Raw genomic sequence first — 26990 nt, 5'->3', positions numbered from 1 at the left:
GACCTTTCTTCATACCACCAGGAAGCTTAAGAGCTTCTACTGAAGGTGTAACAGGGGGCACCTATGTCCACGCATGACAGTGGTAATTGAAATACAGAGGACACACATTTCTAAGAAGTAGGTCTGCCCATTCATGGTTCTGATGTTTTCTAAGTCATCAAGTAATGTTACCAAACAGACGTCCGAGGGGGGGACAATATTTGGCCCACCTAGGGACACCAAAAACTGTTACAGAACAACAGGGGCCCCTCCCAAGGACAGAATACTAATATCTACTGCGCTTTTCTGTCTGCTGCTAATTGGAAAGACATCTCTTAATGTTAGAGATTTGTGAAAAGGAAACAAAATGTTTATTTAAAGCTATTTAGGCCTAACGCCTCTACTAAAATATCAAAGCCTTTTAGGGTAAACACTCATATACACACAGATCTCTCTTCTCCCACTGTCCCAACTTTGGGTACCGTAAGTCAGGAAAAAAAGCACACATTTGTGTTTTAAGCTGCTGGCACCATCAGCTGTGTCGCTGTGCAGGCAGGATCTCCAGTTAATCCGAAGTTATGTGGCACCTTCTCACCGTCCACTGGCAAAGAGTTCTTTGTAACAAGTTCCAGGCAAAGTCTATCCTGCTTTTCAGGCCCCGCAGCCAAAGGAAGCATCCCAAAGCCGAGTGGGCCTCTTCTACCAAAGCTGCAGGGGTCAGCACTCTAACCAAAAGTGTGTGGCTTTCTTCTTCACCTGGCTGCAAAGGTCTACATTCTTCCAAAACCGCATGGTTCTTCCCTTCACCTCTCCAAGAGGGGATCCTCACTCTGCTGAAACTGCATGGCTCTCCCTTTCACCTGGCTGCAGGGGTCTGCACTCTGGCAAAAACTGCATGGATCTCCCTCCTCTTCACCTCGGCAAGAGGGGGTCTTAACTCTGCTGAAACTGCGTGGCTCTCCCCCTCAATGGCTGCCGCATCTGGATTTAAATCTCCGCACCCATCTTCCTTTGCAGCCCCATTTCTGACTCTTCTTATAATTAGTTACACCTGCCAGGACTCCTATACCCTCCCAGCTTTACTGGGCTGCCATCATTAGTCTGGGCAAGTATGGTCCCATGCTGTGGAGCCAATCAATTCCAAGCTCTTACGCAGGCCCTGTAACCTGGGGGACCTGCCCCCAGTTACATCTTGGGTAGAAGCCACTCCCTTCTTCCTGGCTCAAAACTTGGCCACAGATATTTAATGTATCTATGAAACCAGTTAAAAGTTATAGACATGTTAAAAGATATGTCCAGAGGCTAGCTGCGAAATTGTTGCTGTGCAAAACAGCTCTCAATGGCCTTGGCTCCATTTGTCCCTTCCCCCTGGGGGGGGGTGAGGACATCATAATATTTCTTGTACACTCTGAGCTCTGGACCCCATCCCAAATCCTTTGTGGGGGGACCCCTCTCGGCTGTGCCCTGTTACAGTAATGGTTTGCCTTTCTTATCCTTCAAGAAATGGCCCTGATTTATTTCTAAGTTCCTGTTATTAAATCCACAATGCACTCTTTTTGGCTTATTTTAGCTTTTTTTGGCTTATTCATAGAACACAAAGTGAGAGCCTGAGTCCCAAATTCTACCATATAAAGTAATTTTTAGTTCCTTATGGTTAGCCACTTCAGTTCAGGACCATGTTCATTCTTGGGTGACTTGGCTCATCAGGAAGGAGTATCAGCTGAGAGTCAAAGAATCCCAGGACAGGCAGGGGCTGCTCTTCTTAGTGGGCATTTATTCTGAGTATTCAGGAGAAATAGGTGACAAATGATTTCAAATGTGGCCAAGGTTATTTTAATAATCCAATGTATCAGCACTTATGCGAGATGTGTGTGCATAGAGATGCATATTTTTATTTCAAATCTGACAACAACCTATTAAAACAGTATTACATATGAGGAAACTGAGCCTCAGAAAGTTTAATATCCTATTCAAAGTCAGGCCAGTCACCTAGGCACCAGCAGTTTCCAATTTCTTTTGACTTGATTTCTTTTTCTAATCCATTTATGCTAATAATCATCAGTGTTCTTAGCAACTACAATATTATAATTAATTTACAGGTTTGTAATTTTTGACTAATGTATGCTACCTATGCCTTAACTATGATAGGCTTCTGATAATAAAGAAGGTTCTCATTTCCCGTGGTCTTCCTCTGTATATTCATTAACTTCCCTGTCTGAGACAGAAGGGCCTACAGAGTGGCCAGTCTTCTGTCTTTGCCACCATGAGTTCAAATCTAAACAGAATGGTAGCTTTATATATTTATCTTTCCTGCTTCAAAAAATACAATCCATGAGGTGGCACAACTTTAAAATTAGCACATTCAAATTAATAGAGAATATTGTGAGATCCCCGATGTCTTTGTGGCAGCACACTTGACATTCTATTGTTCTGAAGCCCTCTTGTCCTTAAAGATTTGATTATAAATAACAAGTTTCTAGTTGTTAACAAAATCTTACCTTGAATTGTTTACATGAGCATTAATAGTGTCACTTTTCCAGGACAGAAGACAAGAAGCAGGAGGATTGATGATTTTCTAGATTAGTCCTAACTTAGGGGCATTATGGAGATGTTATTCTGATCTCTCAGGAGTTTTAGCAGGCTTTGTGCTTTTTTACTGAATCATTCTCTAATAGTGATAGAATATTTATATAATATTGATAATCGAGAAATTACTCCCCCTTATTTGGAGTCTCACAGTACTTGGCAATGATAGCTTCTCAAGGTTACCTTATTTTCACCCTAAAAAGAAATTGATCCCTTTGCAAGCAAAGCCTCTAGACAATAAATGTTTTTTGAGATAACATCATAACAAAACACTTTAGCACTTACTGAAAGTGAGGACCTTCCTCAGATAAATGTGTGGATTAGGACGGGTCCATCTTTCTGGTCCCCACTTCTACTTTTCCTCCCAAGTAGTGTTCACCAGCAGTGCTTTCATTCCTCTCCATTTCAATAAACTGTAGTAATAAATAGTCCCAAATGGATAATGGCTCTGCACCACAGAAGTTTATTTTTCAGTTAAAAAATTCTGAGATCGGTGTTCCCAGTCATCAGACATCTGTTTTCCTTGTGGTCATTCAGGATCCAGGTTCCTTCCACTGGTGGTTGCTCTCGAGAGTTGGAGGGAAGAGGAAGTCTTGGTTCTGCAAAGCACATCACTTGTGCTCGCACTCATTGTAGAACTAGTGACATGGCCACACCTTTATGCTGAGGGTCTGGGAACTGCAGACTGTGGGCAGGCAGTTGTCTCCCAGCTGCAGCAGTAAATTATGAACGGAGAACATGAACAGTGCACTGCTGGCCATTCCTGCCACACTGTTATGCGGGCCATTAAGGAAACCTTAACCTTAGAGATTTCATTTCCAGTAAGCCACAAGTGACTCCTAAAAATCACTGCTTTTCCTATCTAGTGGTAATTTTGTTTTTATCTGAAATTAGAGTATAGATTTCCAAATGGAATTAGATTTATTAATAAGCAGGTAGAAAGAAAGGAATGATGATGAGAATGTCAGAAAAAACCTTCTGAAATTCTATAAGATAAGCAGCTGGCTTCCACTTGTGTATCAAATTATCTTGGTTGAAATATTAGATTCCCAAAACTGTATATGAAGCATTCCAAGCAGATGTCCACACTATATATTTGAGCATGAGAATAAACATGCTACAAAACCTAACATCATCCCCATATAAATAACTCCCTAGAATAGAATCCCTTTATTCCTACATGAACAACTAGCCTACCCACGATATAATATTAAAGCTTAGAATATTCACACAGACACTTCAGGTGCCGAAAAAAAGAGCTCTTTATTACAGTTGTGGTCTGATTCTAATGACTATGCAATTCTCTGTAATGCAGGCAGGAGGTGAATAGCCTTGTCAGCCTTGAGTGGGAAGTATGACCCTTAAGGAACATTACCACCGACCCCAAGTGCAAACAACTCCGTGCAGGGAATCAAAACATTTTGGCCTATACTGTACAAAAGGCAACAGAATAATGGTCTCATATTAAAATATTCATTTTTAAAACTAATAACAAAGAACACACTTCATTTCTTTTGTGAAATTTTCACTTCCACTTGTTGATGTGAAAAAAATCAGATGTGATTATTTAATAGAAATGGAAATTTTTAAAACACTGAGTGTCCACACTTAGAATTTAGTATTTGTACATTATGAAACTCCATGATTTAATACTTCAAAAAGTCAGGTAGACTGTTATTTAAATGGGTATCAGAGATTTTCCTGATTTTTACATCAATACAAATCTAAGATTCAGTAAATAGTCTAAAGGCAAATATGTATTACACAAAAGCACCTATGTGATACATTTTTTCTAAAGAAATTTGAGAATGTCCTTAAATACTTGCAAAATATCTGTAATAGTATATTTAAATGACATTTTAAAATACTCGGAAATAAAATAAGACCAGCCATATGACATTTTCACTCCAAATATTCTAGAGAATGGCAATTTTATTGGTATACAAGTAGTAATACAGAAACCAAGGCAGATACTGGAGTTTTCCCTCTCACTATATCAGGGGTTAAAATGTGACTGTGTGTCAGTGTTATCTGGAGAATTTCTAAAACCATTGAGTCCATGTCTTATGTCCAGAGTCTCTCAATCGGTATGGTTTTTGTTTGTTTGTTTTGTGGAGTTTGAGAAGTTGCATTTATTTAACTAGCATTTAGATCACTGATAAGGAATTCGAAAGGTGTAGAACAAGGCTTCTCATACTTTATTCATGCAAATCACTTGCTTCTAAGGATTGTTGTGAAAAATAAGAACACATAAGACTTTGCATGTTGTGAGATTTAACCAATATTAGATATGATTGTTTTCATTAAAAGCTTATGAAGAATTAGAAAACAGGAAAAATGTTCAACTGTTGGAATAAAATTGAAAGAAAACTGAATGTTAATGTAGAGGGAAAATAAACACCAATTAAAAGACAGGTGATGCCATACTGCAAGACTTCCAGCTCCCAGGGTGTGCCCATTTTAATTCCTAAAAGGAAAACAACAGTCTTCAAACATGCAACCTTGTCTTTATCCTTACTGTTTTTCATTGTATTCTCACAATAGAGACAGATAGATTTTTCTGTTAAGTCAGACTGAATATATCACTCCCGCTTTAAAGTCCCTCATTGACTTAACATTGTCTTTAGGGTGAAAGTGAAATTCTCACCAGTATTTCTCCACCAAATTCCATCCCCATTAATCACCATTTCCTGACTTTGATACCACTTCCTCTACAATGCCTTTATCCAAGCCTATATCTCTCCAATCTAAACACTTTTGTACATCATTGCAATTTCTTGCTTATTTTCTGTGTTCTCCTCTGACTCTGTAACTACAGTAAAGGCAAGCATTCTCATTGTCTTGATCACTATTTAAACCACAGTAGCCACATTGTGTCTTGCGCAAAGTTAGTGCTTAATAAGAAATTGCAGTATACACACTCACAGGAATAGTATTCAGCAAAAAAAAATGAATAAAATATTGCCATTTGCAACAACATGGATGAACTTTGAGGGTACTATGCTAAATGAAATGACCAACAAAGAAAGACAAATGCCTTATGATCTCACATGTATGTGGAATCTAAAAAACAAACAAACAAATGCCAGACTCACAGATACAGAGAACAGAATGTTAATTGCTAGAGATGAGGAGTAGGGAGGAGTGGGAAGGGCAAAATGAATGAAGGGGGTCAAAACTACAAATTTCCAGTTATAAAATAAATAAGTCATGGGAATGTCACATATAGCACAGTGGCTATAGTTAATAACTGTATTTTTAATGTTGGTACTGGTGCCATTGCTGTCCTACCTTTTGGCTTGATTCTACCATTAGTCTGTGATCTTGTTCCAGGTTTCAATACCCTTATTATTTGGTGAGGCCATGCCTCCTGTCAGTCAGTCAATCTCCAAATATTTATTGATCTCCGTGCTAGTCACCAGGCTGGCTGCTGGGAAAGTAGTACAAGAAGAGTAAGCCAGCTCCCTGTTACCACAGAACAGCAAATGCAGTTCTCAGGAGCTATGGAGGCATTTGTAGGACTGCTGTTGGTGCCACTCATTGTGGTCTTAATTGTTCCTTTCTCATAAAGAGTTTTGAGTGGCCTGGGACTGGGTGGCCTCCCAGTCCTGCCAGAAGCATCTCCCAGTAACTGAAAAATACCCTTTATCCCAGGGTCCATCCAACTCCCTCCACCGTCTGTCAAGGTAAATTTACTGCCTACCAAGATACTACATGAGACTTTGGCCATTTATCTTCTGTTCCAGAGATTTAACTTTGGGGTGCAACTGTTATTTCTTCTTGGTATTGTCTTTTCTCATTGAGTACATGAAGTATACAAAAGAAGATGCAGAAGTTCTCCACTAAAATATACACTGGTACCTAGGTAGGAAGATGAAGCAATTATTCTAGGACCTTTGTGATTAGGACTTCAAACCCTATGTCAGTATGAAAAGAGGGACACATGATCTCTACAGAGAAAACTAACTAAAGGCAGGGTTTCTGGTAACTCTCCAGCTGACAATCCTGACTTCACTGCTAAGTATGAAATAGCATATTTAGAAACTCTCAAAGTTTCAATCAACGTGTTTCCCCCAAAAAACAACATTTGGCAAACAACGATATTTATTTATACTCTAATTAACTTCTGGTATTTGGGAAAAATCAAGAAAACAAAGATTTGCTCCTTATGACTAATAGTCCACCTAGGAATGGACAATAGACCAATAAAGTACAAAGATGAGTGTTTTAAATAGGTTAACAAGCACTACATAAATTGTAGTCTGCACAGTCAAGTTGGTGAAGTACAGTGTGATAGAAGAACATAAAATACTAAAGAGATTGGAGACAGTTTAGAGAACATATGAGTTAGGAGGTGGTATTAAAGAATGATGAAGCTGTTTCTTAACTAGAAACAATGTGTAGATAAAATGTGCTCAAATATTCCTTCATTGTGTGGCAAAACTATAAAACTAGTGGGTACACTTTTAAACTGCTCACATTTTATGCCCTGAGCCCAGGAAGAATACTCTTGAATAAGGCTAACATGTAACATTTTCTAGTCTACTGACCAGGCACATTTCTAAGCCCCTTACTGGTCATTTTCTACCTCCCAAAATGCCTTTAAGGTGAGTATTCCTAATACTTCTACCCTATGGATGAGCAAGTTGAGTCAAAGAGAAGCTAAGTATGTCTCCCACAGTAACAGGTAGGACTTCCATCCCAGGTGTTCTGACCTCAGGACCCCAAACTTAATCTATTTCTTTGTACCACTTTTTGAAAATTCTTCCCTGGTCTCCAAGACTGGCTTAGATGTCCCTTCCAAGTGCTCTGTTTCATCCTGTCTCTCATTATTCTTTTGTTGGCATGGCCTAGTTTTATCTTTTTATCCAACCAGTCTATGGACTAACTCTTTGAGGCATGAATAATGCCTTGCTGTTGCATTACTAGGGCCTATCACATAACAGGCCCATGGTTTATATTTGCAGAATTGAAAGACAAGCATATAAATCAATGAATATTAAAAAGGCAAGACCAAGAGAAGAAAATCCCTTCTTGACCAGTAGGTGGCAACAGTAAAAAGCTGGCAAAAGGATGACTCCCCAGACCCCACCAGGGAGACTGGTCAAGGCATACAGCTGGGCTACCAGTTTAGCCAGTGAAGTCACCTTATTATATTAATAAATTTAGTTACTCTTCTCTAGATACCTTCCAAATTTTCTGCCCCTTCTTCCAGCACCTGAAACTAGAACTGGCTTACTTATTCTATGTGCAATATTTCTGTTAAATCTATTTTTTCACTAGCCTAACTTGTAAAATATTTATTTTCAAGGAACTGATAAAATGGTCTATATATTTTACTTGTATAATTAAGCCATAATTTAAATATGATACATGTTCCAATTTGAAAGAATTCTTTTCTATTCTTGAATATTTGTGGTTCAAAGAAATTCTGCCTATAACCACAGCCAGATATTGGAGTTATTCAAAGCTAGAAACCATTATTATTGAACATGGAAGAGGAAAATGAATGTGAACAATTTTTCCTTCAGATTTAACTACAGTACAAATATTCTAGATGGAGTTCCAGTCCACAATAAAATTAAGGAAGAATGTGCCTTCCACACTTATTTATACAAATTCTCATTTCTTCCAATAAAACTACTTAGACTAGTGCTTCTCAATGTTTATAGTGCATATGAAACACCCAGGGATCTTATTAAAATGTAGCTTCTGATGCAGGAAATTTGGGGTGTGGCCAGACATATTTCTAACAAGCTCCCACATGAGGCTCATGGTCCTAGATCATGGACCATAATTTCAGCTGCAAGAACCTAGAATAAATTACATCTAGCACTTTTAAGGACAAGAATAACCTGTACCTGTGTGTGTTAATAGGTATCTGGTGACCATCAGTTAAATCTTAAGGGTATGAGCATTTCTTAATTATATTTAAACTCATCTTAATACACTTAGCTAAGTTATTATTTGATTATTTTTGGTAAAAACAGTCATTTCCTGAAGTTAATGTACTATACCTTCTTAGATTAACCCAAAATATAATATTCTGGTTATTCACTGCTGCATAACAAATTGTTCCAAAAGTTCAGTGGCTTCAAATAATAATTTCATTCTGTCTCAGTTTTGTGGGCCAGATTAAGGTAGGTATTGCCTGAGTTTACCAGTGGTATTCAGCTGGCAGGGAGTCTGGCCTTGAGAGTCAGGTAATCTGGCAGGTGGTCTGGCCTAAAGAAATTGGAAGCAATTTAGAGAACATACAAGTTAGGAGTTGGTATAAAGCCAACTTTATAACAATGATAAAGCTCTTTCTGAACTAGTTTGATATGTCTGGTGTCCTGAGAGCAGTGGTTGGAGACCTGAGATTATCTGGACTTCTCTCCCATTCCATGGTTTCTGAACCTCTCTAGGTGGTCCCTTCAGCAGAGCAAGGGGACATTTTACATGATGGTTCAGGCTTTAACATCAGTTGGAAGTTATCGCCCTTTTGAGAGACAGGCATGGAACTGTCCTGGCATCATTTCCACTATACTCTAGTAGTCAAAGTTGTTATAGGCCATATAACGTTCCCGGGAAGGAGAAATAGACTCTTTCTCTGGACAGGAGAGTTTGTGTAGCCATCTTGAATCTCCCACAGTTAGCTAACATCAGAGAACAAATCCATGTTATGAAATCAGTGCATGTTTGTGTGTGTTTGAAGGGGCAGAAAGAACTAGGATATATATATTCATGTTTTTCAATAAATTTAGCCATGTCTTCAAATTGAGTTTATTTGCATCTCTTTGCTTCACTTGACTATTGTACTTATAGGATGAAACACATTTAGGTTTGCAAATATATTTGTTAGTATTGAGAAATGTACTCTGCCAGTTTTCTGATTATTAAATCAAAAGTAAGAACTTACCAGATTGCTAAACCTTCTTAGAACTCCATGATCCTAAGATATTTAATCTGTCATTTCCTGTGTAATATAGTTGTAGTTGTTTTTTAATATTCAATGTCTCAAAAGTATATCAATTCAAACAAAAAAGTATACATGTACATATATGTAATTACCTATTTATATCCTCTCTGCCTCATCTTGATTTCCAAGTTCTTCAAGAGCTTCTGTATAATTTAAGTACTGCTTATTTAAAGATTTATCACTTTAATTATAGACATTCTCTCTTTTTGAAAGTCCTTTAGATGTTTATGGAAATCTTACAGCTCATTCAGGCCCATATGATTTATTTACATAACACAATTTTAAAGCTTAACTAAAACATTCATCAGTTAAAATTATTGTTAACTATTAAAAATCTTTTGACCTTTTCATATACCCTATAAAACATCCTCTTGCAGCTATAATTTCTAAAACATTAGAGCATAAAAATATCCACCCACATTCTACCTCAAACCCAATCTAAAAATGGGGTAGTGAATATCTGGATTGGCATTTAGACCTGGAATAGAAAAGAAAAAGGTTTACATCACTATTAAAAAGCCATAAAATTTGTAGCCACTTCTTGAAGTACACATTGATATTTCAAGGGAGTAAAAAGTATTTGTAACTCAAGACTCAAAAAAGAAGAGGGTTGAGATTAGGAGAAATGGGCCTCTTTAGATGCATTGGATGCAGACAAGGATGGTGGTATCAGTTGAAAATAAAATATAAAATGAAGAGGAAAGAATGAGGAGAGAAAAGCCCATACACAGAAGGACAAAAGGAAATGTGGAGGATGAAGATTTGGGGCTGAGCAGCCAAGGCCAGCCAGAGGCTGCAGGTTCCTCACAGGAAATGTAAATGCTCAAAAAAACGCAGCAACTCGAGGCTCGAACTGAGATTTTCACACTGTCTAGCTGGAGAAAGTATCATGCCTTCCTATGTAGCTGTAAATTAAGCAAATTCTTAAATATATGTGGTTTTACCCCCAAATTAATAAAATACCTGTTATGGGTTAAATTGTATCTCCCTTTTCCCTCCTCCCCAATTGCTTATGTTGAAGCCCTAAACCCTTTGGACCTTAGAATGTGACTGTAGTTGAGAGAGGGCTAAAAGGAAGTAAAGTTGCTTTTGAGAAACTGAAGCATAATTTGAGTGTTAAAAAGGAGGCAATGGTGAATAGGTGATGGGGATTAGCCATGAAGAGAGGGCTACTCTGTTCATCTGCTCTACAAACTGGAGATGATATGATGGGGTTTCTCAGTCCTAGGCCATTTTTTTCTAATGTTCTCTCTTATGACTTCTGTTGTCCTGAATAGGTAGAGTCTGTAAGTTATATATTTTTTATTTACATAGGAATGCTATACTGAGCCTAGTCATTAAACTCATCCTCAAGGTCACTGCAGGAGGATTCAAGAAACTAAGACTCATATGATTCAGTTACAATGCATTTGATATAGGCTGCTACCTTCATAATATCTAGTTCCTGTCACTTATGTAAAGGACCCCTGTGGGGATTTTTAATTATTATCTTACTTTATTATGATATATTATACTATAAAATCAATTTTTGCTTAAAGACAGTAGGGGAAATGTGTATGTAGTGCTAATTCTTATACTATTTTATTCCATATTCTGGGAACATCCATCATTTTCACATTAGACTTCACGGCAGGGAGGTCTGATACTCCAGTCCCTATTTGGTGTTAGCAAGACCATCAGTTAATTCCAATTAGATTATACCTAACAAGTCACAATCAGAATAAAACATAACTCCTGTTTTTCCATTAGTCAAAATTTGTGAAATAAATAAAAGAATCATTAGAAAGGAATAGGCATCTAAAAATTAAATTAGTCAAGGGGAAATAAAGCACATTATGTTATGATTTCCATTAGGGATAAAAAGGTAAGATTTTTTTAATTTCAGTGTTCCCTTATTTTTAAGTTTTCCCCCCTTTTATTTTATTAATTTTATTTATTTATTAATAATTATTTTATTGTTGTTCAGTTACAGTTGTCTACATTTTCTCCCACCACTCCTATCCCAGGGCATTCAAACCTACCTCCTTCCCTTGCTTCCACCCTACCTCTTGGTTTTTTCCATGTGTCCTTTATAGTAGTTCCTGAAAATCCTTCCCCTCATTTTCCCCTTCCACCTTCCCTCTGGTTACTATCAAATAGTTCTCAATTTCTATATCTCTGGTTATATTTTGTTTGATTTGTTCTTTTGTTGATTATGCTCCAGTTAAAGGTGAGATCATATGGTATTTGTCCTTCACTGCCTGGCTTATTTCACTTAGCATAATGTTCTCCAGTTCCATCCATGCTGTTGCAAAGGGTAGGAGCTCCTTGTTTCTCTCTGCTGTGCAGTATTCCATTGCATAAATGTACCATAGTTTTTCCATCTACTCATTTACTGATGGGCACTTAGGTTGTTTCCAGCACTTGGCTATTGTGAATTGTGCTGCTAAATATTGGGGAGCATAGATTTTTTTGGATTGGTGTTTCAGGATTCTTGGAATATAATCCCAGCAGTAGGATTGCTGGGTCAAAAGGAAGTTCCATTTTTAGTTTTCTGAGGGAATTCCATACTGTTTCCCACAGTGGCTGCACCAGTCTGCATTCCCCAAAACAATGCGGTAGAGTTTCCTTTTCTCCACAACCTCTCCAACACTTGTTTGTTGATTTGTTTATGATGGCCATTCTCATCTCTGTTAAATGGTATCTCACTGTGGTTTTAATTTGCATCTCTCTGATAGCTAGTGATGCTGAGCATCTTTTTATATGTCTCTGGGCTCTCTGTATGTCCTTCTTGGAGAAGTGTCTGTTCAAGCCCTGTGCCCATTTTTTAATTGGGTTGCTTGTCTTCTTAGAGTGGACTCATGTGAGTTTTTTATATATTCTGGAGATCAAACCTTTGTCCAATGTATCATTGGCAAATATGTTTTCTCATATAGTTGGTTCTATTTCATTTTAATGCTGTTTTCCTTGGCCATGCAGAAGCTTTTTAATTCGATGAGGTCTCATTTATTTATTCTTTCCTTTATGTCCCTTGCTTTAGTGGATATATCAGTGAAGATGTTGCTCTGTGGAATGTCTGAGATTTTTCTGCCCATGTTTCCCTCTAAGATTTTTGTGTGTCATGACTTGTATTTAAGCCTTCTATCAACCTTAAATTTATTTTTGTGTATGGTATAAGTTGGTGATCAAGTTCCATTTTTTTGCATGGAGCTGTTCAGATCTCCCAACACCATTTCTTGAAGAGGTGATTTTTACTCCATTTTATGCTTCTTCCCCCTTTGTCAAATATTAATTGACCATACAGACTTGGGTTTATTTTTAGGTTCTCTATTCTCTTCCATGATATATGTATCTCTTCTCATGCTAGTACCAGGCTCTTTTGGTTACAGTGGCCTTGTAATACAGCTTGATGTCAGGTACTGTGATCACTCCTACTTTGTTCTTTCTCAAAATTGTTGCAGATATTTGGGGTCATTTATAGTTCCATATAAATTTCTGAAGTATTTGTTCTATATCTATGAAATACATCATTGGCACTTTGATAGGGATTGCATTGAATCTATAAATTGCTTTGGGTAGTATGGACATTTTGATGATGTTAATTCTTCCAACCCATGAGCATGGTACATGCTTCCATTTGTTTGTGTCTTCCTTTATTTCTTTGTTCAATGTTATGTACAGGTCTTTTACTTCCTTGCTTAGGTTTATTCCTAGTTACTTTATTTTTCTTGTTGCTATTCCAAATGGGATTTTGATGTGGACACTGTCTCACAGTGCCCTTGGTGCCATGGAGATATATCTCATATCTCATGGAGATATAAGACAAATTCACACAGACTACCGAGTCCTGTGGAGAAAAAGGGATGGCATGGCTACTCCCTCAAGGAGGGAGCTCCTCAGAGCAGCTTGGCCAGTCTTTCAAGGGGAGACGGCACTGACCCTTGCCTAGGCAGGCTTTTATTGGGTTTAATTTGTGCAGGAATACAGGTAGTTTATTAATCATTGTCAGGCAGTAAGGATCAAACAGTACATAGCATACAAAAAACTATTAGAGCTTCTGAGTCAGGGTCTATCAGCTAAAAGGCTACAAAACTTTGGGAAACAAACTCATTTCCTGCTCAGTCCCTTATTATTTAACAAAGAGCATTCTTAGCAAAGCAGGCTTCACAGAATTTTACATATCCTTTCTCAGGCTTGATCACCCGGGGAGCCTGCCCTTTCCAGCACGGGGCTGCACCTCCCTCTGTCATTGTTTCAGGCTAAGTCAGGCAGAGGAGGCAGAGGAGACTTCTCACAGACTCAGGGGAGTCAGGCAGTCAGGCTTTGTCAAAGCTGAGGGGTGAGGGTCTATCAACCCCTTTCTCCATAGCCCTCCAAGTCCTTTTCCTGGGGCCTCCATGTGATCCTGCCTGTTTTAGGTCATTCCCCCCTTGGAAAATCTTACCCCTCATTGGCTAACTGTTCAAGCATTGGGAGCCAGTTATGAAAAAAGGAGCAGAAGCAGTGAGCCTGCCAGGGAGATAAGCTTTGTCTCCTTAGTGGCTTATGGTCAAAGGTCACTCACTCAGTTTTAGCCACAGGGAGCTTATAGCTCCTGAAACCAGGCAGGGCTGTTCCCAACAGGATTTTTCCCCCCTGATTTCTGTTTCTGATGTTTCATTTTTGGTGTACAAAAATGCCTTTGATTTCTGAATATTGACTTTGTATCCCACTGTTTTGCCATATTCACTTATTAGATTGAACAGTTTTTTGGTGGAGTCTATAGGATTTTCTATGTACACTATAATGTCATCTGTATACAATGACAGTTTTGCTTCCTCCTTTCCAATTTGAATGCCTTTTATTTCTTTTTCTTGTTTGATTTTTGTGGCTAGGACTTCCAGTACTATGTTGAATAGAGTAGTAAAAGTGGACATCCTTGACTTGTTTCTGATCTTAGTGGGAAAGCTCTAAGTTTTTGCCCATTGAGTATGATGTTGGCTGTAGGTCTCCAATAAATTACCTTTATTATGTTGAGGAATGCTCCCTCTAATCCAACTTTGCTGAGTTTTTTTTATCATAGTTGTATGCTGTACCTTATCAAATGCTTTTTCCACATCTATTGATATGATCTGGTGATTTTTGTCTTTCCTTTGTTTATGTGATGTACTACATTTAATGATTTGAAAATATTATACCATCCTTGCATCCCTGGGATGAGTCCCACTTGGTCATGGTGTGTGATCTTTGTAATGTATTGCTGGATGCGATTTGCCAATATTGTGTTGAGGATTTTGGTGTCTACATTCATCAGTGATATTGGCCTGAAGTTTTCTTTCTTTGTGATGTCTTTATCTGGTTTTGAGATTAGGATGATGCTGGTAAAAAGAGTTTAGGAGTTTTCCATCTTCTTGAATTGTTTGGAATAATCTGTTAAGGATGGGGGTTACCTCTGCCTTAAGTGCTTTGTAAAATTTTCCTGTGAAACTGTCTTGTCCAGGGCTTTCGTGTGTCAAAAGCTTTTTGATTACTGCTTCAATTTCATCTGCTGGTATTGGTCTGTTCAGGCTTTCTGCTTCTTCTTCATTGAGTTTTGGAAGATTATATTTTTCTAGAAATTTGTCCATTTCACCTAGGTTTTCAAATTTCTTGGCACATAGTTCTTTGTAGTAATTTCCCAAAACGCTCTGCATTTCTGTGGAATCAGTTGCAATCTCTTTGTTCATTTCTAATTGTGATTATTTGGGTCCTCTCTCTTTTTTTCTTGATGAGCCTGCTTAAAGGCTTGTCTATTTTATGTTTAAAAAAACAGCTCTGGATTCATTGATCCTTAGAATTATGCTTTTAATCCCTCTGTCATTTAATTCTGCTCTGATCTTGGTTATTTCTTTTCTTCTACTTGCTCTGGATTATCTTTGTTGTTGTTCCTCAAGCTCTTATAGGTTTAGGGTTAGGTTGTTTATTTGAAATGTTCCTTTTTTAGGTAGGCCTGCATTGCTATGAACTTCCCTCTTAGGACTGCCTTCACTGTGTACCATAAGTTTTGAATTGTGACTTCATTTTCAATTGTTTCCAAAAACTTTTTGATTTCTTCCCTAATCTCATTCTTGACCCATTCATTGTTCAATAGCATACTATTCAATATCCATGGTTTTGAGTGTTTGGGTTTCTTCCCTTGGGGTTGGTTTCTAGTTTCAGTTGCTTGTGGTTGGAGAAAAGGCTTGATATAATTTCAATTTTTTTAAGTTTGTGGAGGCTTGTTTTGTGTCCCATCATATGGTCTATCTTTGAAAATGTTCTGTGTGAATTTGATAAGAATGTGTATTTTGATTCTTTGGGATGAAGGGCTCTATATATATCAGTTAAGTCCATTTCATCTAGGGCATTGTTCAATGCCACAATATCTTTGTTGATATTTTGTTTGGAAGATCTGTCTATTTTGTCAGTGGGGTGTTCAAATTTCCTAATATTGTGTTGCTGTCAATATCTTTCTTGAAGTCCTCTAAGATTTTCTTTATGTATTTGGGTGCTCCTATGTTGGGTGCATATATATTTATAATATTTATTTCTTCTTGATGAATTCTTCCCTTGAGTATTAAGAAGTGACCTTCTGGGTCTCTCTTTATGGCTCTTTTTTGAAGTCCATTTTGTCCAATATAAGTATTGCTACTTTGGCATTTTTTCCTGTCCATTTGCTTGAAATATTTGTTTCTAGCCCTTCACTTTCCATCCATGTAGGCCTTTTGTTCTGAGGTGGTTCTCTTATAGGCAGTATATGTGAGGATCATGTTTTCTTATCCATTCTGCTATTCTGTCTTTTGATTGGGGTGTTTAATCCATTTATGTTTAATGTTATTATGGATAGGTACTTATTCATTCCTATTTTTTTGTACCTGTGTTCATCTCTCTTTTTCACTGCTTTTCTTCCTGTTCTTAAAGCAGAACCTTTAGTATGTCTTACAGAACTGGTTTGGAGGAGATATATTCTTTGAAGTTTCTTTTGTCTGGGAAGCTCCTTATTTGGCCTTCCATATTAATTGAGAGCCTTGCTGGGTAGAGTAGTCTCTGTTGCAGGCCTCTGGTTTTCATTACTTGGAATATTTTTTGCCATTCCCTTCTGGCTTTGAGCATTTCCACTGAGAAGCAAACTGTTAGTCTTATTGGGCATCCTTTGTATTTTACTTCCTATCTTTCCCTAGCTGTCTTTAGGATTCTCTCTTTGTCTTGGAATTTTGCCATTTTTATGGTGATGTGTCTTCAAGTGGTCCTCTTTGAGTTCCTCTTGATTGGGGCTCTCTGTGATTCCTGTATTTGTGTGACTTTTTCTCTTATCAATTAGGAAAGTTTTCCATCATTACTTTTTCAAAAAGGTTTTCTATCCCTTGCTCTTCTTCTTCTCCTTCTGGTATCCCTATTATACAGATATTATTATGTTTAATGTTGTCCTGCATTTATCTCAACCCCTCTTCGTTCTTTCTGAGTTTTTTTCCTTTTCTTGCTCTTTCTACCTTGTCCTCCAGCTCACTGATTCAATCCTCTGCTTCATCTAGCCTACTTTTGATTCCTTCTCCTGTGTTCTTCAATTCAGAAGTTGTTTTCTTCATTTTCTCTTGGCCCTTGTTGATAGCATCTATCTCCTTTTTCATGCTGATATAGTTTTCAGTGAGTTCATTGTAGTTTCCCTTTAGTTTTTGGTAATACTCTCTGAGCTCATTGACCTTCCTGATAATCACTGCTTTGAACTCCATATCTGATAGCTGAGTTCCTTCTATTTCATTTAGCATTCTTTCTGAGACTTCATCCTTTTCTTTCATTTGAGGACTGTTTCTTTGTCTTCCCATTGTTTGTTTGTGTTCAATTGAAAGGAAAAGGCAAAATGTGTTAAGACAGCAGGAGCGTATTCTATGGTATTTAAAGTACTAACCTGTACATATGAGGTAGGAGATCCTTTGGGTATGTATAGTGTTAACCGTGATATTTCATCCAACTAGCCAGTTTTTAAAAAGGGTAGAAAAAAGATAAGACTCTTGTTGATATAGGAAGTTTTGATGGGAGACATCTGGTTCTTCTTGCTGGTGTGTGTAAAGAGTTACAGATCAGCAAATCTATTAGCATGTAATTAGTTTATTAGTGGCCTGTTCCCATGGAAGACAACAGGACTGGATAGAGTGCGGGGGGGGGGGTGAAAGGAAAAGTTTCAGGGCAAAGTAGGGCAGCAAAAATAAGAGTGGCTGAAAACCAGGATGGCAAGCCCCCAGATAGCTTGAGGTTGGGTGGTCAGAGGCCCAGTGGCCTGAGAGCCAAGAGTGCCAAGAGAACCCTGAGCCCCCGAGAGAGAGAGAGAGAGAGTGAGTCCTTTGTTTTGAGGACTTATATAGTTGGTGGCATAGGAGAAAAAAGTTACATATTGATTAATGGGTAAATGTGGTGCCAGCTTTCCTTGGGGAATGAGACTTCCCAAACTTAGATATCTGTAGGGGTCTATTAGCCTGAATCTTGCTTCAGACTGCATTTGTTCATTTAGTTGTAAAACAAATACATGACAAGAAGCAGTTAATTAAAATTGGGGCATTTGCCAAAGTTATTTATATGCTCATTCTGTAAGCATCTGGACTACCTCATAAAACAGATAGTGACTAAGGTAGACAATTAACCAAAGTTGTTTTATGAGCTCCTTCTCTTTCTTTAAAATTTATTTAATTGTGGTTCAAGTACACTTTTCTGTCTTTTACTCCCATCCCAGCCCATTGCCTGAGTGCTCCCCACCGCCCTCCCATTTCCACCCCCCTTAGGTTTTGTACATGTGTCTTTTATGCTAGTTCCTCTAAATCCTTCCCCTTTTCCCCTGAAATTCCCTCCCCTCTCCCCTCTGGTCACTGTCAGCCTGTTCTCTATTTCAGTGTCTTTGGTTATATTTTGCTTGCTTGTTTATTTTGTTGTTTAGCTTCCTGTTAAAGGTGAGATCATATGGTATTTGACTTTCACTGCCTGGCTTATTTCACTCAGCATAATGCTTTCCAGTTCCATCCATGCTGTTGCAAAGGGTAGAAGCTCCTGCTTTCTTTCTGATGCACATAATTCCATTGTGTATATGTACCATAAGTTTTGGATCCATTCATTTACTGATGAGCACCTAGGTTGCTTCCAACTCTTGGCTATTGTAAATTGTACTGCTATGAACATTGGGGTGAATAAGTTCTTTTGGATTGGTGTTTCAGGGTTGTTAGGATATAATCCTAGCAATGGAATTGCTGGGTCAAAAGGCAGGTCCATTTTTAGTTCTCTGAGAAAATTCCATACTGTTTCCCATAGTGGTTGTACCAGTCTGCAATCCCACCAACAGTGAACTAGGGTTCCCTTTTCTCCACAACCTCTGCAACACTTGTTTGTTGCTTTGTTTATGATGGCCATTGTAAACTGTGTAAAGTGGCATTTCATTGTGGTTTTGATTTGCATCTCTCTCATAGCTAGCAATATTGAGCATCTTTTCATGTGTCTCTGAATCTTCTGTATGACCTCCTTGGAGAAATGTATGTTCAAGTCCTTTGCCCACTTTTTAATTGGGTTGCTTGTCTTTTTAGAGTGGAGTTGTGTAAGTTTTTTGTATATTTTGGAGAATAAACCATTGTCTGAGGTTTCATTGGCAAATATGATTTCCCATATAGTTGGTTCTCTTTTTATTTTAATACTGTTTTCTTTAGCCATGCAGAAGCTTTTAATTTTGATGCCATCTCTTTTGTTTATTTTTTCCTTTATGTCCCTTGCTCCAAGGGACATATCAGTAAAAAAGTTGCTGCCTGAAATATTTGAGATTTTCTTGCCAATGTTCTCCTCTAGGACTTTAATGGTGTTGTGGCTTATATTTAAGTCTTTTATCCACCTTGTATTTATTTTGTATATGGTGTAAGTTGGTGCTAGAGTTTGATTTTTTTGCACATACCTATCCAGTTCTCCCAACACCATTTGTAGAAGAGGCTATTTTTACTCCATTTTATGTTGCTGCCTCCTTTGCCAAATATGAGCAAACTAGAGGGACTTGGTTTTATTTCTGGGCTCTCTCCTCTGACCCATTGGTCTATATGCCTGTTTTTATGCCAGTACCAGGCTTTTTAAATTACCGTGGCCTTGTAATAGACTTTGGTATCAGGTATTGTGATCCCTCCTACTTTGCTCTTTTTCTCAAAATTGCAGCTGCTATTCGGGGTTATTTATGGTTTCTATATAAATTTTTGAAGTGTTTGTTCTATGTCTGTGAAGTATGTCATGGCTACTTTAATAGGTATTGTATTGAGTCTGTACATTGCTTTGGGTAGTATGAACATTTTTATGATGTTAACTCTTCCAATCCATGAACATGGTATATGTTTCCCTTTGTTTGTCTTCCTTGATTTCTTTCTTCTATATTCTGTATTTTTCTGCATATACTTCTTTTACCTCTTTGGTTAGGTTTATTCCTAGGGTTTGTTTTTTTTTTTTTTTTGCTATATAGAATGGGTTTTTTTCTTGATTTCTGCTTCTGCTGATTCCTTGTTGGTATACAAAAATACCTCTGATTTCTGGATATTGACTTTGTATCCCACTGTTGTGCCAAATTCATTTATTAGGTTAAGAAGTTTTGGGGTACAATTTATAGAATTTTCCATGTACACTATCATGTCATCTGCAAACAGTGACAGTTTTGTTTCCTACTTTCTCATTTTGATGACTTTTATTTCTTTTTCTTGTCTTATTGCTTTGGCTAGGACTGCCAGTACTATGTTGAATCGAAGTGGTGAAAGCAGGCATCCTTGACTTGTTTCTGATCTTAGTGGGAAAGATTTTAGTTTTTTCCAATTGAGTATGATGTTGGCTATAGGTGTCTCATATATGGCCTTTATTTTATTGAGGAATGCTCCCTCTATTCCCACTTTGCTGAGTGTTTGTATCATAAATGGGTGTTGTACCTTATTAAGTGCTTTTTCCACATCTGTTGATATGATCATGTGATTTTTGTCTTTGCTTTTGTTAATGAGATAGATTACATTTACTGATTTGTGAATATTGAACCATCTTTGCATCTTTGGGATGAATTCCACTTGGTCATGGTTTTGATATTTGCTATGTATTGTTGGATGCAGTTTGCCAATATTTTGTTGAGAATTTTAGTGTCTATATTCATCAGCAATATCGGCCTGAAGTTTTCTTTCTTTGTTGTGTCTTTGTCTGGTTTTGGAATTAGGATGATGCTGGCTTCATAAAAAGAGTTTGAGAGTCTTCCATCATTTTGGACTTTTTAGAATAGTCTGTGAAGAATAGGGGTTAGATCTTCCTTAAATGCTTTGTAGAATTCTCCTGTGAAACCATCTAGTCCAGGGCTTTTGTGTGACAGGAGTTTTTTGATTACTGCTTCAATTTCATCTGCTGTTATTGGCCTGTTCAGGCTTTCTGCTTCTTCTTCATTTAGTTTTGGAAGATTATATTTTTCTAGAAATATGCCCATTTCACCTGAGTTTTAAAATTTCTTAGCATGCAGTTCTTCATAGTAATTTCTTACAATCCTTTGTATTTCTGTGGTGTCAGTTGTAATCTCTCCTCTTTCATTTCTGATGGTGTTTATTTGGGTCCTCTCTTTTTTTATTGATGAGCCTGCTTAAAGGCTTGCCTATTTTTTTTATCTTTTAAAAAGATCAGCTCCTCAATTCATTGATCCTTAGAATTGTACTTTTAGTCCCTATGTCATTTAATTCTGCCTTCTACTTGCTCTGGGCTGTCCTTGTTGTTGTTCCTCAAGTTCTTGTAGGCATAGGGTTAAGTTGTTTGATTGAAATGTTTCTATCTTTTTTAGGTAGGCCTGTATTGCTATGAACTTCCCTCTCAGGACTGCCTTTGTTGTGCCCCATAAATTGTGGGTTGTTGTGAGTTCGTTTTCATTTGTTTCCAGAAACTTTTTGATTTCTTCCATAATCTCATTCTTGACCTGTTCTTTCTTTAATAGAATGACACTCAATCTTCATGATTTTAGGTGTTTTGGTTTTTTTTCCCTTGGGGTTGGTTTCCAGTTTCAGTCCCTTGTGGTCAGAGAATATGCTTGGTAGAGAAAAGGCTGAGCCTTGTTTTGTGTCCTATCATGTGGTCTCTCTTTGAGAATGTTCCATGTGCATTTGAAAAGAATGTGTATTTAACTTCTTTGAGATGAAGGGCTCTATATATATTAGTTTAGTCCATTTCATCTAGGGCATTGTTCAATGTCACAATATCTTTGCTGATATTTTGTTTGAAAGATCTGTCCATTTTTAACAGTGGGGTGTTAAAATCCCTTACTATAATTGTGTTGCTGTCAATATCTTTCTTGAAATCCTCTAAGATTTTCTTTATATATTTGTGTGCTCCTATGTTGGGTACATATATATTTACAATGTTTATGTCTTTTTGGTGGATTCCTCCCTTGAGTATTATGAAGTGACTTTCTGGGTCTCTTTCTATGGTTCTTTTTTTGAAGTCTATTTTGTGTGATATGAGTATTGCTATCCCAGCTTTTTTTCCCCTGGCCATTTGCTTGGAAAATTTGTTTCCAGCCTTTCACTTTTAGTCTGTGATGGTCTTTTGTTCTGAGGTGGGCCTCTTATAGGCAGCATATGTGTGGGTCATGCTTTCTTATCCATTCAGCTATTGTATGTCTTTTGATTGGAGCATTTAGTCCATTTTTGTTTAATGCTATTATTGATAGGTATTTATTCATTGTCCTTTTTATACCTGTGTTTCTCTTTGTCTTTCTTTTTTCCTTCCTTTTCTTAAAGCAGTCCTTTTATTATTTCTTGCAGAGCTGGTTTGGTGGAGGTATATTCTTTTAGACTTTTTTTTTCTTGGAAGCTCTTTATTTTGCCTTCTATCTTAATTGAAAGCCTTGCTGGGTAAAGTAGCCTTGGTTGCAGGCCTCTGGTTCTCATTACTTGGAATATTTCTTGCCATTCTCTTCTGGTTTGGAGTGTTTCCATTGAGAAGTCAGTAGCTAACCTTATTGGGGCTCCCTTGTATGTTACTTCCCATTTTCCCCTTGCTGTCTTTAAGATTCTCTTTTTGTCTTGATATTTTGCCATTTCAGTGATGATCTGTCTTGAAGTGGGCCTCTTTGGGTTCCTCTTGATTGGGACTCTCTGTGTTTCCTGGATTTGTGTGACTTTTTCTCTCATCTAATTAGGGAATTTTTCCATCATTATTTTTTCAAATAGGTTTTCTATCCCTTGCTCTTCTTCTTCTCCTTCTGGTATCCCTATTATTTGGATACTACTACATTTCATATTGTCTTGTATTTCTCTTAATCCCTCATCATTCTTTCTGAGCCTCTTTTCCTTTTCTTGCTCTTTATGAGTCTTTTTTTTCTACTTTGTCCTCCAGCTCTCTTATCCGATCTTCTGCTTCCTTGATCCTGCTTTTGATTCCTTCTACTGTGTTCTTCAGTTCAGAAATTGTATTCTTCATTTCCTCTTGGCCTTTGCTGATAGTTTCTATTTTCTTTTTCATGTTGATATAGTTTGCAGTGAGTTCATTATAATTTCCTTGTAGTTTTTGGCAGCTCATTGTGAGCTCTTTGAACTTCCTGATAACCAATGCTTTGAATTTAGCATCTGATAGCTGACTTGCCTCTATTTCATCTAGCATTGCTTCTGAGGCTTCCTCCTTTCCTTTCATTTGAAGGTTCTGTCTTTGTCTTCTTATTGTTCGTGAGACTCTTTTTGTTAGCTTCAGCTTCTTAAATTGATTTGTTCTAGCTTCCTGGGTTTATGGTGTGAACTTCTGTGGTATAATACCTGTGAGATTCAGTGGTGTAGTCTCCTTGATCTCCCAGGCTCACTGGTCTTGGGCTATCTTTTACATTGGCTCTGAGTTTCTCTTTGCATTTTGGTTGTTTTGGGGTCTTTCTTTTGTGGGTCCTTCCCACCAGGTTGTGAACTGATGGTCCCTCTGATGGGCTCACTGATGGGCTCTTCTCACCAAGTGGTAAATGGGATGGTCCTACCACTCATTTTAATTTGTTCTGCTGGTGAAGTCAGGTTGTGTTGAAGCTAGTTCTTCTGTGTGTACAAGGTTTTGAGGGTTCTCTTTTGCTCTTTTTCAGTTGTTTGTACTGGGTAGTTTCTCTACTGTTTAGTTGTATTTCCAGATAGGTTTTGGATTGAGGTTTGTGTGGTTTCCACTCTCTCCTTTACCTTCTTCTATTGTTATCTGTTGATGGTTCCTTTTTTGTTGGGTTTCCTCTTCCAGTGGGCATCCTGGTGTTCGCCACTTCCACGTACCCTTTTTCTTGTGATCAGTTGGAGGGGAAGGCAAAATGGTTTATGACAGCAGGAGAGTATTCTATGATATTTACAGTAGCAGCTGGTAGGAAGATATAGGAGATCCTTTGGGTATGTATAGTGATAACCGTAATCTTCAACCCAACTAGCCAGTTTTTAGAAAGGATGGAAAGATAAGGCTCTTGATGGAGAGGGAAGGTTTGTTAGTTGGATTTAGAAAGCAGTGTGGTTGTAGGAGGTCAGATTCTGAGGTAAGATGAGAATAAGGATAGTGAATAGGTGTAGTTTGAGAGAGAATAGAGTTTCTGGAAACAATGAAATGGGCTAGGATTTGGGAGGGGTGTTGTATAGTATTTACAATGGTATGGAATAGCTATTGTTTACAATAATATTAGAGCAACAATCATATGACAGAATCTATGAGATATCGAGAATAGGGAGTATGGAACACAGGTGAGGTAAGAGACAGTAAATTACCAATACACTATGAATGAGGGGACAGGGGAAACCTGTCAAATTATACAATATATCCAGCCAAGGCAGAGAAGACTATACAGAAAGAGGAGAAATACAAAGATAATATTCAAATAAAAGAGGTAAGAATAATGAAATAAAAATAATAATACAAATATGCAGTAACTTGTAGTTTCTCTGCTATAGCAAAGTGAAGTTTGTCTCTCTGTCTTTACTGTTGGGATGCCCCTCTTTGGGTCCAACTGTGGTCTTTTCACAGTTCCAAGTTTTTTGTCTCACTAGTTGTGGGTGGGGAGGCAGCAGAAGGGAGGAAAAAGCGATTAGTTTGGAAAAAAGGAAGAAGGAATAAAACAAGAAAGAACAAAAGGGAGGTAAAAGGTGTTGAACGATAAAACAATAATAAAGTTGAAAATAAAAGATTACTTAAATAAAATAATAAAAAATAAATGAAAATTAAAACAAAACAAAAAAAACACCTCCAATTGGTTTCCAGCTGGCCAAACCAGTTCTTTTGCTTTCACTGGCTGCAGCAGGCTGAGGGGCAATTAGTGTGCCCTTTCTCCCTTCTCAGTGTACTCAGCCAGTCTCATGAGCGCTCTCCTAAGATCCAGGCCAGCGCCTCTGCCCAGTGCCCCACTCAGAGAATCCAGGTTCTCTTCAGAGCAGTCTTTCCCCAAGAGTCACTGCTGTGGGCGGGGATGAGGCGGCGTGTGTGCCCCCCCACCTCCAGGCTTCCCTGGTCCTGCAGCCGTGGGCGTGAACCTTTCCCAGTGCTATAGGAGAACCAAGGGCAACCACAGACTCCACAGGTGATTGAGGCCCCAGCGTTTGCATCCTTGTGCCCATTCCTTTCTCTGACACTTCAAGCAAACAAGTGTCTCCCAGTGTTTTAGAAAACCCGCGCCCAGGTAGGGAGGGATCTGATGACCCGGGTCTCTCCTAGGGACCCTGCTGCCATCCCTCAGCTCCCAAAGAGTCCTCGGCAGACCTAGCTCAGGTCCCTGGTGCCTGGAGCAGCAGAGGCAGCAGCCACAGCCTGCCACCTCTGCACTGGTTGCTGGAACTTTATTGACCTGCAGCTGTCTCATCATCTGGTCTTTCAGTATCTGCTACAATTTCTGGACTCCTGTTTTCCTATATGCTGGGGCACTGTTGGCTGTTTGCTGTGATCCTCTGCAGATCAACCAAGTTTTTCTCCCATGTGTGGGGGGAAGCGGAAACCGCTCCTTCTTACTCCCCCACCATCTTCCCGTTCTCCTCTGGGCTCCTTCTTTGGGCATCGTGGACCCTCTCCCACATTCGAGGCCTTGGGATGAAAGCACAGTTTCAAGGTTTTCTTTCCCAGATAGTGGAAATGCTACATAGAATTTCAAGGACTTCCCTTCTTTCTTACTAACATAGTGTTTCTTATGATGTTTGAACACCTGGTGATATTATCAGACCAGGCTCAGGACTGCTGAGTTAGCATGTGAGACATGTCTCCTTCTTCCTCCCTGCTTCGGTTTACTATTTAATCTATCTAATTGGTAAAAGGCATTTCCTGGCAACCAGGTGCTAGACATGGGCCAATAACAGTACTGCGGGCTTAGAGTTCTTTCTATGCTCTCTCCTGCCTCAGAAGGACTGTGAGTTGGATCTAGAAAGCAGTGAGCTTGTGGGAGTTCAGATTATGAAGTAAAGTTGAGAGTAAAGGGTAAAAAATAGGCTTAGTATATGAGACAATAGAGTTAACCACAACAGTATTGAAGTTCAGAAACAGTGAAGTGAGATAAGAGCTGAGAGAGGTGCTCTTTAGTATTTACAATTGTATGGGACCACAGTTATTTACAATAGTAATGAAGGAACAATCATATGGCAGAATCTATGTGACCTGAATAACAAGAATAAGAGGTATAGGACCTAGGGTAGTGCTACTGGAACACAAGTAAAGTGAAAGACAGAAAATTAAAAATACACTATGACAGAGAGAACAAGGGAAACCAGTCAACCCATGCACTTTAACAAGCCAAGCAAAGAAGACTATACAGAAAGAAATACAAAAATATTAATAAAATAACAGATGTAAAATTAGTGGTAAAATAATAATACAAATATACAATAACTTGCAAATTCTCTGGAGTAGCAAAGTGAAATTTGTCTCACTGTCCCAGTTGTTGAGATGACTGCTCTTTGGGTCTAACTTCAGTCCTTTCACAGCTCCAGGTTTTATTTCCCCTCACTTGTGGGGGCAGGGAAAAGAAAAGAAAAAAAAGGAAGGAAGGAAAAAGGAATTTAAAAAAGAAAAAGAAAGAAAGAGATGAAAGAAAGAAAGAAAGAAAGAAAGAAAGAAAGAAAGAAAGAAAGAAAGAAAGAAAGAAAGAAAGAAAGAAAGAAAGAAAGAAAGAAGGAAGGAAGGAAGGAAGGAAAGAAAAAAGGAAGGAAGGAAGGAAGAAGGAAATTAAAAAAAAAAAAAAGAAGCAACCTCCTGCTGGCTTTAAACAAGCCAAACCAGTTCTGCTGGTTTTCCTGGCAGTCTTCCTGGCTGTAGTAAGCTGAGGGGGGAATGGTGGAGTTGGGCACAAGGTGCCTCTGAGCAGTGGGGTCAGGCATGCTCTTGTTCATGGGGCTGATGGCATGAGTGTTTGGCCTCCACCGCTGGAGAAGGACTGGCAGCCTCTGGGCTGCAGGTTCACTGACCTCATCTCTGGGGGTGTGGTTGGGCCACCCTCCGCAGCAGGGGCCAGGGCTAGGGGCACAGTCAGGGTTTTAGCAGAAGAGGT

This window comes from Artibeus jamaicensis, unplaced genomic scaffold, assembly GCF_021234435.1.
Source record: "Artibeus jamaicensis isolate MK-2021 breed Jamaican fruit bat unplaced genomic scaffold, CSHL_Jam_final contig_559, whole genome shotgun sequence".
Classification (NCBI taxonomy): Eukaryota; Metazoa; Chordata; class Mammalia; order Chiroptera; family Phyllostomidae; genus Artibeus; species Artibeus jamaicensis.
Note: the sequence above shows the minus strand (reverse complement) of the source record.